Source organism: Silene latifolia, chromosome 8, assembly GCF_048544455.1.
Source record: "Silene latifolia isolate original U9 population chromosome 8, ASM4854445v1, whole genome shotgun sequence".
NCBI classification, from domain to species: domain Eukaryota; kingdom Viridiplantae; phylum Streptophyta; class Magnoliopsida; order Caryophyllales; family Caryophyllaceae; genus Silene; species Silene latifolia.
The window spans coordinates 59,318,889-59,333,725 of record NC_133533.1 but is presented as its reverse complement, the minus strand read 5'-3'; positions in this window follow the sequence as shown (position 1 = coordinate 59,333,725).

Sequence of the window (14,837 nt, the reverse complement as noted above, 5' to 3'; positions counted from 1 at the left end):
TTTTTTTCCGAAAAAAGGGGAAGCTCATTTCCATCGCCCAAGGCCTCGCGCCTCTTTGGGGTGGTTCTCAGGATCCGCACCTTGATTTGTCCCTTTCAAGTTGCGTTTCTTCATGACACCTAAAACCTCTCGCATTGGATTCGCGCCTCTTCAGGCCTATCCATGAATTTTTGTGTTTTCTTACACTTACATTTCTTTGTTTTCGCGCTTTACGAAATTCGACACGGTTTCCATGACGCAGCTTTAAACATACGGGTTTTTCTCTTCTTTTTTTAGGGGGGAAGGGCTAGTCGCCCCGATCCGCGATGGATCGTTTCTATGTCAGTCGAAATTCCGAAATTTTTTTCGCTTTTCGCATTTTCCACAAAATCGAAAATTGATAATACGACGTTAGTTTTCTTCAAAAATTGAAGCTCTTGCAAATCCGAGTCTTGATCTCACAAAAATCAAATCAAATACACTCGCAAAAATCTCTTTAAAATTCACCCGTGACGGTTTGAGTTTTAGTTTTTCGAGTTATAAATCAATTACAAGCAAAATTCGATGCAATTTAATTCAAACGCGAGTTAATTGCTCGAAATTTCAAAATCAATTTCTTTTTTGAAAAATCCAAACGTGACGACCTGTCGCGGAATTTTCAAAATGTCAATTTAAAATAAAACTTTAACTTCGAGTCATCGTGGTTAATTTTGTTATTATCAAATACTTTTACGTGTTTACGTTTGTGCATACGTGCTACCTGTTGCCTGTTTTCTACACTAACATTGCCGGAACTAATGCAAAGCAAAGGGGAACTAGGAGCTGACGGTGCTTCTCCGAAACACAACACAAAAAAAGGCAAACACAAACAAACCACAATCCAAAAACACATATATACAAACCGCCTCACGCAAAATGTAAATATGTACAAACAGAAGTCCAAAACACGGACAAATAACTACAACTACTCAGCGCCTCCCGTCGGACCAGCCCCGGTCTCACGAGGAGTCGCGGCCAAGAAAGACACCACCTCTAGCTTAGGCCTCCTCTCCGGAGAACTCTCCAACGTCACGTACTCCATCATGACACGAAGCTCCTCCGCCGCAGCCAGCTGAGCCCTAAGAGAGGCAATCTCCGCATCCCGGCTCCACAACCTGTCCTCGCAACGCCTCAGCTCCTGGTCCCGACTGATGATCCCCAGCTCCTGTCTCTGACGTCGACCTCGCTGCGTCCAACTCAGCACGGACCCGAGCAAGCTCCGCCGGATCCGGAGTACCCTGCAAAACACAATACAGGTCATTGAGATCTAAAACGTGAAATACAACACAAAAACACACAAAAACAACCAACAAAATGCACATGTGCAAGCCGAGACACCCTCGCGGTCAGGTCACCAGCAAGTGCCCTCCACCGGTTAGCCATACGCCACAAATCCTGATGACTAGCGGTCGACACCTATAACCAGAAAGGTCCTTCAATACAACAAAAATACAAGGCAAAACATAAACGGGGAGGAGTATTCAGACCAGAAACTCACCCTGAAAACAATCAATCTACACTCCATACAAATTTCGGTCACCTCAGCGGTCGCAGGCTCTGGCAGGTGCAGTTAAAGCTCCTCACCACCCGGCCCCCGAAAGGTGGTCTGTGTCGGGAAAACCAGGGGTTGGGTCCTCATCAACGCATTGACCCCCTACAATATGGATCCACGCCGAAGGTAACAAACCCTTCTGTCAAAAAGAGGCAATAAAAACGAAGAACAGAGGAATATATACCTCAATCGGGTAGAAGGCAAGCCTCGACAAATGGAAGGTCTCGTAGTCGGTCTCCCGCAACAACAACTCCTCACCTCCGTGACCATGAAGGTGCTCCTCAACCTCGTCGGGTGTTGACTCCTAGAACAACACCCTAGGGGGATCGACCTGTACCACAAAGGTCTCACTAAAGCACTGACGAGCTAAACGCTCGCCCAGGTACCAAACCAGCTCCATCGCCGTCTCAAGGTACAAACGCTGCGAGGTCGCAGACGCTCCTTGACAGCAGCTGACACGCCTGTCTAGTGCTCCCAAGGCCACCCAACAAACTCCACTCAAGGCAAAGATAATCAAATAACTGGGGGCTTTCTAGTCTACCTTGTCATCCTATCTCTGTCTGCTTCTACAAAACAAAAGAGGTAGGAAGCAATAACTTACGTCAGCAACTCGGAGGCCGTTTACCCGACGCCTGCAGTCCTCGTAAGTCGACTTAGTCGACTTCTTCCGAGCCACCGTGCAAGCCCTCATGGTAGGGTAAGCCAAAGGAATGCCACCAGTCATCCCCGGACGCAGAAGGACGAAGTAAGCGTACAACCAATCCTGTAACAAAACACAGCAATCACAAATCACCCAATTTTTCAAAAATTGACGAAAAATCAAAATCAAACCACAAATCAAAATCAAAATCAAAATCAAAATCAAATTCAGCAAAAAAAATAAACACAAAAAGACTCGTACCTCCAAGATGAGGCCGGGACCAACCAAAGCGGAAGAACTCCTATCCCACATCACCTCCGGACGCACCGTACGCACTCGTAAAGCCAATGTCACCAGTTAAACACCCAAAGTGTCTAGGTCGGCAAGTAAAACTTGCCAAAGCTAATGTCACCAAAGTACGTTAAAGTACCACAACCAAAGTGTCTAGGTCGGCCTCCGAAAGTACCTTGGCGCGACAAGAGCTCACCACTCTCACCAAAGTGATCCCTCATATACGAATTCGCAATCAAGTAAGGAGTGACGTCAGACGGTGCGGGCAAAACATTACCGATCAAACCTGTAACCACGGCGGAAGACACCCTCTCCGGGAACTCAACAGGCGTCTCGCCACAAGGGAGGCCCGATATCATGGCAAAGTCCTCTAAGGTCACACCGACCTCCCCAAACTCCATGTGGAACGACGACGTCGTGTCCCAGTAATGGTCCAACATGGCACGGATCAGACATAGGTTCGACCTAATCGAAGCCCTGTGAATATCACACCAAGCAGCCACCAACGACCCCATAGCCGACTTCTCTATCAACGCCCTCGTACCGGTCCGGAGAACGTCGTAAAAACCCAAGCAAGTCGAGAAGCCTGAGAAAGTCCTCATGGTAGCAATCTCCTAAAAATGGGAAACAAACAGTGTCAGAACACCTATTCAGGTCTGAAACGGCAAAAACAACAAAATTCGACAAAGCAGTAAATTTGCCAGGCCCTCGTGTGCCCGGTAGGAGAGGTGAGTGTCTAGCCGCAGCAATAACTGGCTACCGTCGAAACACTCAGCCCAGAAGATGTCGCCCGCAGGTTCAACCCCGCAGAGCTGTATCCCGTCTGGCGTCCCAACCCGCGACTTAAGCGCCATCCACTTCCGTCTCCGCCCCCGTCTCTTCAGCCCGCGAGACACCACACGACGGGGAGGAGGCCTCTCAACGACCCTAATGATGTTCCGAAGCTCTTGTCTAGTAGGCCAAGGACCCCTCCTCCTAACAGTATTAACCCTCCTCCCAAAGGTACCGGCCTCAGACCCTGTTTGAGCCCTCCCTGCACCAGCAGCCTCGACAATAGGCTCCTCACGAACCTCTGTGGCTTCCTCAGCCCTAACGACCTCCTCGGTAGGCTCCTCCTCCTCGGAAGCATCCTTTACTACCACCTCAGGTGCACTAACCGGAGTACTAACCGACCCGGTCCCAAACAAGACCTCTAGGGTCTCAGCAACAGACTCGGTGGGCCCAGAACACTCATGTGCAATCAGGACAAAACAAAATGTCAGCCGAAATTTCGGCATTACGACGGCACAAAATAGACAAATCCAAAAAGAAACACCTGCAAATGCAAAACAAAAACCAGGGCAAACCCGCCAAAACTCAACCAACAAAAAACAACACTTCACAAAACCGCACAAAAATGACTCGCCCTTCTTTTCAAGCAAAAGACGAGTCAAAACAACAACAAAAATTCGAAAATCACCCAACACCTCAAGGCCCGCAAAACAACGATAAAAATTCCCGACGCAATTGGGTATTTTTCAGAGCTCAAAAAGGCAATTTTACGCCAATTCGGGCACAAATAGGTCAAAATTTCAAAATACGACCACCACAAAACGACGTGAATTAATTACGTCCCAAAGTGACCTAAACTACCATTAAGGTCCATTTCAAATCAAATTGGCTCAATTGGAGCTCGAACAGACGCTCATTTCGACAGACATAAGGCCGTCGCAAAAGGCAAAAACTCAAAATTTTGCCCACAACACCCAACGAAGGTTCAATATGGCAAACACGGTCTTCCCCGACTACAATACAACCTAGTGGGGCACACAACTCAAGCAAACAAACTTGGCATGGTGAAATAAGATGGTTTCATCGTCTCATTCACGTTTTTCGAGCATAGGGAGCGGGAATGGGGACCAAAATGCGAACTAAAAGCACCCTTATACTCCTAAAAAGGTTTATAATCTAACGCAATCATCAATTTCGCTCGAAAATGGACTAATAAAAAACGCCCAATTCGATTTTCGAAAGCTTAGGGTTTTGCCCTAATTCAATTAACAAAAAGACAAACAAATTCAAATGGATTCAAGAGGATTTTCAACGCAACGCGGCTATTTCCCACAGTCGGTCAATCGACAATCAACATGGCTAGCGAGCGTCACAACGCACGTTTAACATGGCTGGCGATCCTTAAAACGCAACACAATCAACGCGGCTGGCGAGCCCTTTATATAGGCAATGCGGCTGGCGAGCCCCTTCATATAGGCAACGCGGCTGGCGAGCCCCTTCATATCAGCAATGCGGCTGGCGAGCCTCTTCATATCCGCAACGCGGCTGGCGAGCCCCTTCATATACGCAACGCGGCTGGCGAGTCTCTTCATATCTGCAATGCGGTTGGCGAGCCCCTTCATATCCGCAACACGGCTGGCAAGCCTTTGTCCACAAACAAGAAACGATTCAAGGACATATCCCGAAGATGCCTCAGGTATGACTCCTTATTATGGCTGGCGAGCCTTTATACGTAGTCTAATGGACTTTAAATGATCTGCACGGACAGTCGACAGACTCTAAACTTCGGTCTCCAAGTTGTAATCTTCGATTGCCCGTGGGCTATACTTTGACTTTCGCCCTGTCCAAGCCTCAGTCAAAGTGGGGGCTCTGTAAATACCCAGTATCTGCAAGTCTCCAACAAACACCCGATGATTATCGGACTACAGCATGCTTAGGAATCGCAGCGTTTGATCGACAGTTTTGTACAACTATATGTCGGAAAACTTAAAACGATTTCGAAAATAAAACATTTTAAAACTTTTCAAAAGTACCTGGAGTGTTTAATGCATGACGACGGGGTCACAATGACACTAATTAGAGTCAAAACCGACACCAGGCCAAAAATTGACTCAAAATTCAAATCCCGACTCCAACAACGAGTCAAATCGAGTCAAACACAAAAAACAAACCTTTCAAGACTTCCATGTTAAGTATTTCCCGGAATACCTCATGGTCAAGTACAAATCAAGTTCATCCAAAACATAGGATAGAACAAATCATGATTACAATTGCGTGATAGTGACAAGACACCTCGAAGACGCGCGAAATGGCTCGCGCCTCTTCGAGCAGCCCATGCGGCCACGTCACTCATAACACACACAACCACCCATTTTCCAATAAATACCCCTCAAATGCAACCATTTGAGAGTTACACGAGTGTCCGTCCCCTCATTTCTCCCTTAAAATTCTAGACTCGACTTTTTAAGTCACAAACTGACATGTGTTTCCGACCTACCGATCGAAAATACAAGCCTTACACATTGTTTAGTACCGTCATCGTGCATTAAATCACTTGACCGACCATTTGGACCAACTCCACCATCACTAAACTTAAAACACTTATTTACATTGCTAAAACGGTTTTCAAACCGAGTTTTCCGACCAAACAAGTTGATACACTTTCGTCGATTTCTCGTCTCAAGCATAGCATGTAAGTATGAGGGTGTAAAAATCCTCTTCTATCATGTTTTTCATTTGTTTCACGACTATAACATGCAAAAATATGCATAACATGGTCCAAACATGGGATAAATGAGCCAAAACCGGATTTTGGCCGAGACAGGGGCTGCTTGTATAGCATGGCTCGCGCCTAAAGCCCCTCTCAGGCCTTAATCCAGCCGTGTTTGGTCTCTTCTTCCCCTTTTATTTTCATTTCATATTTGTAATCGGTTTTTACCATTCCAAATATTTCAAATCATTTTTATGACAAACTTTTAACCATAAAACATTTTTCACCCTTGGTTTCTAATACCATGACGGTTTAATCCGTGTCTCGGTGATAATATTTGGTTAATTACATTTTAAAAGGTATTTTAAAACGTTTTATTTCATTTCTTTAAATTTTAAAAGGTATTTTAAAACCTTTTTATTTCATTTTACATTTTCAAAACAAATGTATTAGTCATAAATACAAAATCATCCTTGGTTCTACATACCATGTCGGATTTTAACCCGAGTACGATGATAAACATTGACTAATTAGAAACAAATGAACTTAAAACAATTAGTTCATAATCATTTTCAAAACTATTCATGTCAAGCTTGCAAAACCAAACCCGACATCGAAATTGTCAAAACAATGACGATTATTCAAGTCTCGTTCTTCACATCAACACAAAAGCGGTTTAAACGACCTTTTTAAATCAAGACGGGTTCAAACACCCTCTTTTCAAACCGTTTTACAAACTTTTTCAACGTTAGAAGACGTTATTCAATCGTCTGTTGACCCGCGCCTAATCAGGCCACTCATTTTTCCATTTTCAAGTCAGGACAGGCCTACTTGCATCGCCTGATGGCTCGTGCCTATATAGGCTGCCTGATGTAGGGTCTGTTTCCTTCCACCACTCATCTAGGATTATCCCGACTTCGATTAACCCGAATACAGGACAGATCAGATGACAAATCTGCCCATTTTACGTCATATTTGCAAAACACCTTACTAAGACAAATGGATCACGTTATGCACCATAAATCTAACTCGGTAAATGGATGTTTAATTTCCATCTTGCATACAAATCAACATTAAATCCAACTCGACATCAAATACTTGATACTTGGATTAAACCACCGACATAGAAAGTTCACATGTTAGGTTTAAACTTTTGGATGCTCTTTCATGCATTTAAACCGTTTTATCAACTTTTGCATTTAACCAACCAAGATCGATCAGTAGAGGCCGCTACCGCGGGCGGGATTGGGTGTCCGATTAAAGGGATTCCCAATACATACCTTCACCTCTTACTCAGAAACTTTGGATAGTGGACGACCTTATCCAGGGCGTACAGAGAGTGATTCTAGAGATATGATGCTAAAGAGGGACGATTCCTTATCTTTAGTACCTATGTCAAACACCGCTTTTTGCCTTGATTGACCTAGGTATAAAGTGGATTCGAACGGGTTCCAAGCATCCCATAAATGCTTGGTGGCGACTCCGAACATATCTTGCATCGTTTCGAGACCCTTGTCGAGACGAAACCGACCGTTCTAAAACGATCTGGTCGAAAGATTTTTATGCCGCCGAGCGTGGCTTTCAAAAAGACCGCTATACGTCCATAGATTGGCTTTGCGTGTAGGTGGCTATGTCCACAATTACGTGGTTTGTATAGGATGAGACGGTTCCTTGAGACGGTTTTGGTCCGAATTCGAGTAGCTTGAGGAGTTTGCTAAAAGGTAGGTTAATCCTACTCGATTTCAATAATGTGATGTTTATGTTGATGTTGTAGTTAGTTTTACATAATTAGGGCATTTTCATTATAACATGTTAGGGGTAATCACATCATTAAGAGGATAATTATGATATGTCGGTTGTGGTTCATGTATTGGTCATTATCACATGTTGGAGGATTTGTTGTTGTTGTTGTTGTTGTTGTTGTTGTTGTTGTTGTTGTTGTTGTTGTTGTTGTTGTTGTTGTTGTTGTTGTTGTTGTTGTTATTATTATTGTTGTTGTTGTTGTTGTTGTTGTTGTTGTTGTTTGGAGACGTAAGACGGTTGGGAGACCGTCTTACGCTTAAGTCACCTCTTGGAGTTTCCCACTCCAGGAGGGATGTGCACATTAATGGCTTGAGTTACGGAAGGACTCGTGTGGTTGAGACAAGGCATCTGGCAGGGGATCCGGTTGGCTTCCGGGCCCAGTACGTCTGGGCGTGTCCCGGTACTTGTTTGATATTGTTGGTATGTCTGAGCGTGTCCCGGTACCAGTGTGGTTGTCGGTATATTTGGGCGTGTCCCGGTACCATAGTGGCGGGGGTTTGATAGCATCACTTTCACATTAGTAGTCATGTTGTATGTTTACACTTGAGTCGTGTCATCTTTTATTTGTCTATTGAAACTAACGTTTGTTGTGTCTGTGTATTTGTCACCTGTCTCTCTTGGGGTGGCCTGCGTTGATCCATATGATGTTCTTTGGTCATATGGGGAGCAGGTTAGGCACAGGTTGTTTGGATAGTACGTAGGAGACGGGACAAGCTTGATGAGCCACGAGACTTGTATAGTTAGTTAGATGAGTATAGTAGCTACGAGTTGTATTTTAATCATTAGTTTATGGTTTGTAATCACTAAACTCATCATTTATAATAAATGTTTCTTTATCGTATCTCTGATTTATCGCCTCGGGAAACCGAGAAAGTAACATCTCTCAATTACCTTGGCCGGGTAAGAAGGGGGTGTTACACAAGGATTAAGTAAAGAGTACAGAAATTTTACCAACTTAGGATGATCAAATATAAAGCAAAGAATAATAGAAGAAAACTTGATGAATGATGAAGAGTTGTCAATTCTCTAATGAACCCAAATAATCTTCAAATTACCGACCTAAATCTAAGAACACTTGAATAATTGAAGAAAATTAAGATGTGATTAAGATTGAATTATGTAATAAAACTCTATTAACACTAATAAAAATTGATTAAAACTTGGTTATGAACTTGGTCAAACAATGGAGTATTTATACTAAGTACAAGTATTAGGGTAACTAAGGGCTTAAATGGCGATTAAGTCCCAAAAATGAAGATTAACGACTTGCAAGTCGTCCATGGAGACGCTTGAACTGCCTCTGTTGGACGCCCATGCTGTAAGGAAAAATGCTCGTCCTGCTTGTGGGACGCTCGGGTTGAGTCTTGGGACGCCCGTCTTACTCTTCAAGATGCTCGGGCCGAGCTTAGGACGTCCGTCTCAAGGGTCAGTTTGGCTTCTTCTTCAATTGGTTATCTCATGATCCGTGGGGATCATTGAGGAGCCTTGGGAGTCTTTCATCATTGCCCAAATACTTGTTTTATTGATCTAGGCCTTTAGAATTGGTCTCCTCTGTGTTGCTTGGTCATTAGATGCAATCCATTTAGCTCCGTTTTGCTCCATATATGCAAGGCTAGCATTCCTCTTCTACCAGGGACACAAAACCTCAAAGAATATGCAAAATAGGAACCTAAAGATAAGAAACGACCATAATGCATGCAAGAAAGCATAGGAATGAAGCTAGTTAGGGGACTAAATGTGCGTAAATACGAGTCACATCATGTATGAAAGCGGATTCTGCTATAAAGTTTCCGGTTAAGTGAGCGGGTGTTGGAATAACATTAGGTAGGTCCTCCTCGGTTGGTGCGGAATGTGATGAGAATTTAGGCATGATTGGTTAATTTTGTGGTTGGTTTGGAATTGGGTTTCCTTCTCCTTGGATTGCAAAAGGGTTGGTAAACTCAACTCTATACACTTGAACAATTCCTACTTCCACAAGTCTCTCGATACTTGAATTTGGTGTCTCCCTTGTTGAAGTAAAACCACCCCTAAAGGTAATGCGATTGTCTTTTAATCTCCTAGGCATGCAAACTAGAAAACACTAGAAAACAATTAAACCTACCTTGAAGAATTGACTTCCCCAAGGTAAAGAAAGACACAACTGAAAAGCAAAAATGATAACAACTTAACAATACACCATCCCCGACAATGACGCCATCTTGATTCGAGCCCGTGGTATACTCAGTAAACAATATTTATATCTCAACTAATAAGCATATCAAGCAAGTAGAGATAGAATTTCAAAGGACGGTTTGTTAAATGGTTATCTAATGCAAGCTAGCTATGTCTTAGTGTCATGATTGGGTTTGAATTGTAAGCTAAACTATTGCAATGAAATGTAAACAAATGAAAGGCAAAACAAGTAAGTAAAATTAGATGTGTAAACAAATGATTAAAAGAACTAGGGTGTTATGGATTCATAGGGGAAATATGGTAAGATCAAAATAACAAGTAATACAAACGATTAAAGTTATCATGGAATCGAGTTGATTTATGTCTTAGAATTCCTAGAGAGACTTAGGTCTCGGAGTCGAGTTGATTTATAGCTTACGACACCTAAAATGACTTCACTATCCCTATTCAAAAATATGCATGGTCTAACAAGCCTTGAGTTTATTTATGTCTTACAAGTCTTATTGAAAGGAGAAAGAATTATGCTAGGTTGTCAATCAAGCATTTCATCAAGCATAACATGTGCATAAGTTGAAATCACAACATACAATCATTCATATAAACTAATTAAGCACGGATCTAACCCATGATTACTCCCCTAAACCCCCCCCCCCCCCCCACACACACACACACAAACACACACACTAACCCTAGCTACGAGACTACTCACAAGTCATCATAATTAACATGTCACAAATGGTGTCAAACATCTTAACATGTATAAACATGATGAACAAGTAAGATAAATAAGAAAGGATTAAGTAAAAGATTAAGCAAAGAGTAAAGGAATAATACCAACATAAGATGAGCAAAGGAAATGAAAGAACAATAGAAGAAACTTTGATTGATTATGAAAAGTTTTCAATTCGCCAAAGTAAACCCAAGAATTCTTCAATTACAAAACTAGTTCGAAGACTACTTAAATAATAATTAAGGAAATATTAATGTGTAATTACGCTAATTAAAAGTATTCTAAACTAATATGAGGTCCCTCTTCTCATCTAATTACATGAGCTATTTTACTAAGTACAAGTTTTAGATTAACAAAGGGATTAAATAACGATTAGGCCCCTTACGAAAGTCCATTTGCCTTGCTATAGCTAGAGAGGGTCGCAAGAGCTGCGTCCTTGGAAGTCTTGTTCTGTCAGCTGGCTTGGTCGAGCTGAGCCTAGCTCGCTCGAGCTCAGCTGCTTTCCTCCTTGGCTCTTGTTTGACTGCCTCCTAGTTCATCGGAGCTGGCCTGGGGTCGTGAGGATTCCTCCTCATTGCCCAAAACCTTGTTTTAATGACTAAGGCATTTAGTCTTGGTCTCCTATTTGATGCTCGATCGTTGGATACGGTCAATTTAGCTCCGAAATGCTTCGATTAAGCAAGGTTAGCGCTCTTCTCTTTCCAAAGGCACGAAAACCTCAAAGAATAGCAAATAGAAAACCAAAGACAAGAAACAACCCTAATGCGTACGTCCTTGTTAGGGGACTAAATGTGCTCAAATATGAGTCACATCAAAGCACTAGTCATTTACGCTTATCAATGGACATGAAACCCCCACTTGAAAAGCACAACGTCCTTCCTGCGCCTGAGAGCATAACCACCCCCCCCCCCCCCCTTCTCGCGCGCTAAGTGGGTGATCACAATGGAGTGTGTAACAATTGCCTCCCATCAACACAAGACCACAGCGTTGCTCTGATACCACTTGAAGCAACCCGACCCAAACCATGGTTAGGAGTAGTTACTCACCGTAGTTCATCAGGCTGTTTATATGGCCCACGGATCAACACGGGTCCTTTTCAGCGCATTTTGTCCTCATTCATGTGCATCCTGTGAACCTTTCAGATTTAAACTTGTAGGATTTGCAATGTAGCAATGATATTTTAGATTTGTACTAGTTAATCATATATAGGGCATTTTAACATAACTTGAAGTTTTGAACTTTTCAGAATTGAACTTATACGATTTGAACTAAACTTATATGATTTTAATTTTTCTAAACTGTACTTATAAGATCAGAACTGAACTTATATAGGAGCTTAACTAAATCGAACTTATAGTATTTGAACTAAAATTATATAATCTTAACTTTTCTGAACTAAACTTTTAGGATTCGATCCAAATTTAAAGGAAGTGATTTGAAATCTAAAAGAACATGACCTAAGAGATAGCGCGCGCCGTGCGCTTAGACACACACAACTAATCATAAGACTAATCCATATAAAAACTAATCATCATTTTATTAATTGGTTTTGGTCATTTTAGGTTTGAGTCATTCCGATTTGGAATATTTTGGTCAGATTAGGTATGGTCGAGAAATTTTGGGTTCGTTTCAAGTTTGGATCTGTTATTGTTACGTTATCTAAATATAATTGTTTAAAACGTAACACTAACATTGTTTTGGATCGAATAGGATATGGTGAAATCAATTCGAGTTGTGAGTCAAATTTTGATTCTCTATTCAAATGTTGATTGGACCTGATCAAATTATTCAGATGGAGTCATTTATATCATAGATCTAGTAGCCTTTCTTAGAGACGGTATCTTTATAATATAGGGAGACCAATTACATTTGGAAGAAATATTACTAAAAATAATAAACTGTGTCTAATATAAAGTTGTCACAATCTACGAACTAGTTAAACGAAAGCGGCAAATTGTCATTTAAGTTAGTTATATCTGTCTTAAGTTTAAGATGAGTCAAATATACCCACGTGGGATGAATAAAAAAAGTAGAATGCATAAGAAAAGAAAAATATTTATCCTATATACACATGTGGAGACATTGTGGAGTGAATTTAACCCATTTTAATATTAAAATAGATACATTCCTAGGCTTCCTCTTAAAGAAGAATAGTTGCATGAAAACATGTGGAGTATTAAAAGAAAAAACGTAATTTTAAACCATAATAAATAATCAAAGAATTACACCAAATATATGAAAAAAAACGTAAAAAGGTCTTTAATAATAAAGGAGAAATTGTGGCTTTTAGTAAGAAGGGATATATATAAGACATTGATTGTTTCACAAATTATGTAGTCCATCTAGAACAACTCCATACATTACGTTCATTCAATCATTTCTTGAGATAAAAGTTTCTCGAGTTTTTCTTAGAACAATCCTCTTAATATACTAATTATTTTGTTGCTATTTCCCCAAAATTCCCTTCATACCTCAATTCTTGAATTCTTCCTCCATTTCTGGATGTCAGGTCAATTTACCATTTACCATTTTTCCTCTTTCTCACATCATTTTTCATTTGAATTCATTTCGATTAAGTAGACGAAGACACTTTTTTTTTCATGCTTTGTGATGTTATTTTAATTGACATTGAACATTTATCTTGTTTTAGCTAATATATTGTTAAATTGGTGCAATTTTACAATATTGTTCTTGATTATATGAATTTTTTGCAAGAAATTTGCAAACCAATATATATATATATATATATATATATATATATATATATATATATATATATATATATATATATATCAAGTAGTATATGTTTAAGCATGCGCGATTTGGATTAATGCGCGAGGTGACAATTGCTTTCTAATTTTCTGGTAGTATATGTTATTCTAGGTTGTAAAATTTTTTTCAAGGGCAAGTAAAGAGGCTTATTTAAAGGATCATTTGACGGACACATAACTAAACTAGTGTGGGCTTATCTATTGGTTTGAAGAGTTGCATTACTTGATTTAGGGGTTGGATGGGAGAGTTCAAGGAAGATTTAGTGACATTTATAAATACTTGTAAGAGCCATTTTTTGCATTAAATTATTGAGAGACATTTTTCGTACTTATTTATATATTTTTGTAATCGTTTTTATTGTTAATTCTGGCCGAGAGTGACTCTTTATCTAGCAACTATTTTCATAATGAGTGTGGAAATTTCTTGTTGATTGTGATCATTTTTACTATTTAAATTTTTTTTTTATATTTCATACTCACTGTTTACTTCTGATACCAATTTTTATTTAAATTATAAAATAGTCTCAAAGCAAACATATTGTGAGATTGTCTCTTAGGTGACTTACTCTAATAAGAGTGAAGCAATGAAAAACCTAGTTTTCTTACACACTAAAGATTTGACATGCTCGTTGTTCATTTCCCTCAAATTTATGTAATTGTTAAATCTCCTTCACAAATTTTTGAAAGTGTGCACAATTTTTTGAAATGGAAGTAATGTTATTTAGGTGGTATTAAGAAATTGGTTATTAATCTTTCGGGTGAGAACTAAGAGACTTGTTTGATACTATGAAGTACAAGTCTTGGATAGTAAAACATAAAGAATATAAGTGTGTTTATTAGGTTTCTTAGGTACATAGCATCACCAGTTTTAGGTGTTGAATTTTGCTGAAAGAGTTGAATTATCCTTCTTGTAAATCGATATTTATTGGTCTAGAAGGTTGAATGATGTTGGTTGTGGATTAAAATAATTTTCTTATTTATAAGATTCAATTATGTTGATTTTTCTCCTTGGTGAAAGTTTAGCCACAAAAATGCAGCTAACTAGAGGAGATTTTTTATTTCAAGCGAGCTAATAGTGTGACTGTTACCTTAGTTTAGAAATAAATCAACTTTTACTTTTTCATTTGAGTGAGAACATATATGATATATCCAACCTAATATTCATGTAATTGCTAGATTCTTGTTTTGTGTTGGTCCATGTTCGTGTTTATGTTTATTCTAAATCCAGCTTGTTTTTTTCTTGACTTGGCTAATCAGGTTCTATTCACGGTATCTACATCTCTCTATATTACATTTTTCTACCGTTCGAAAATAAGGCGAGCTTGTTGTGATACAAGAATTAATGTTCTTTTACCGTTTGCTATTTGGCTGACGAAAGA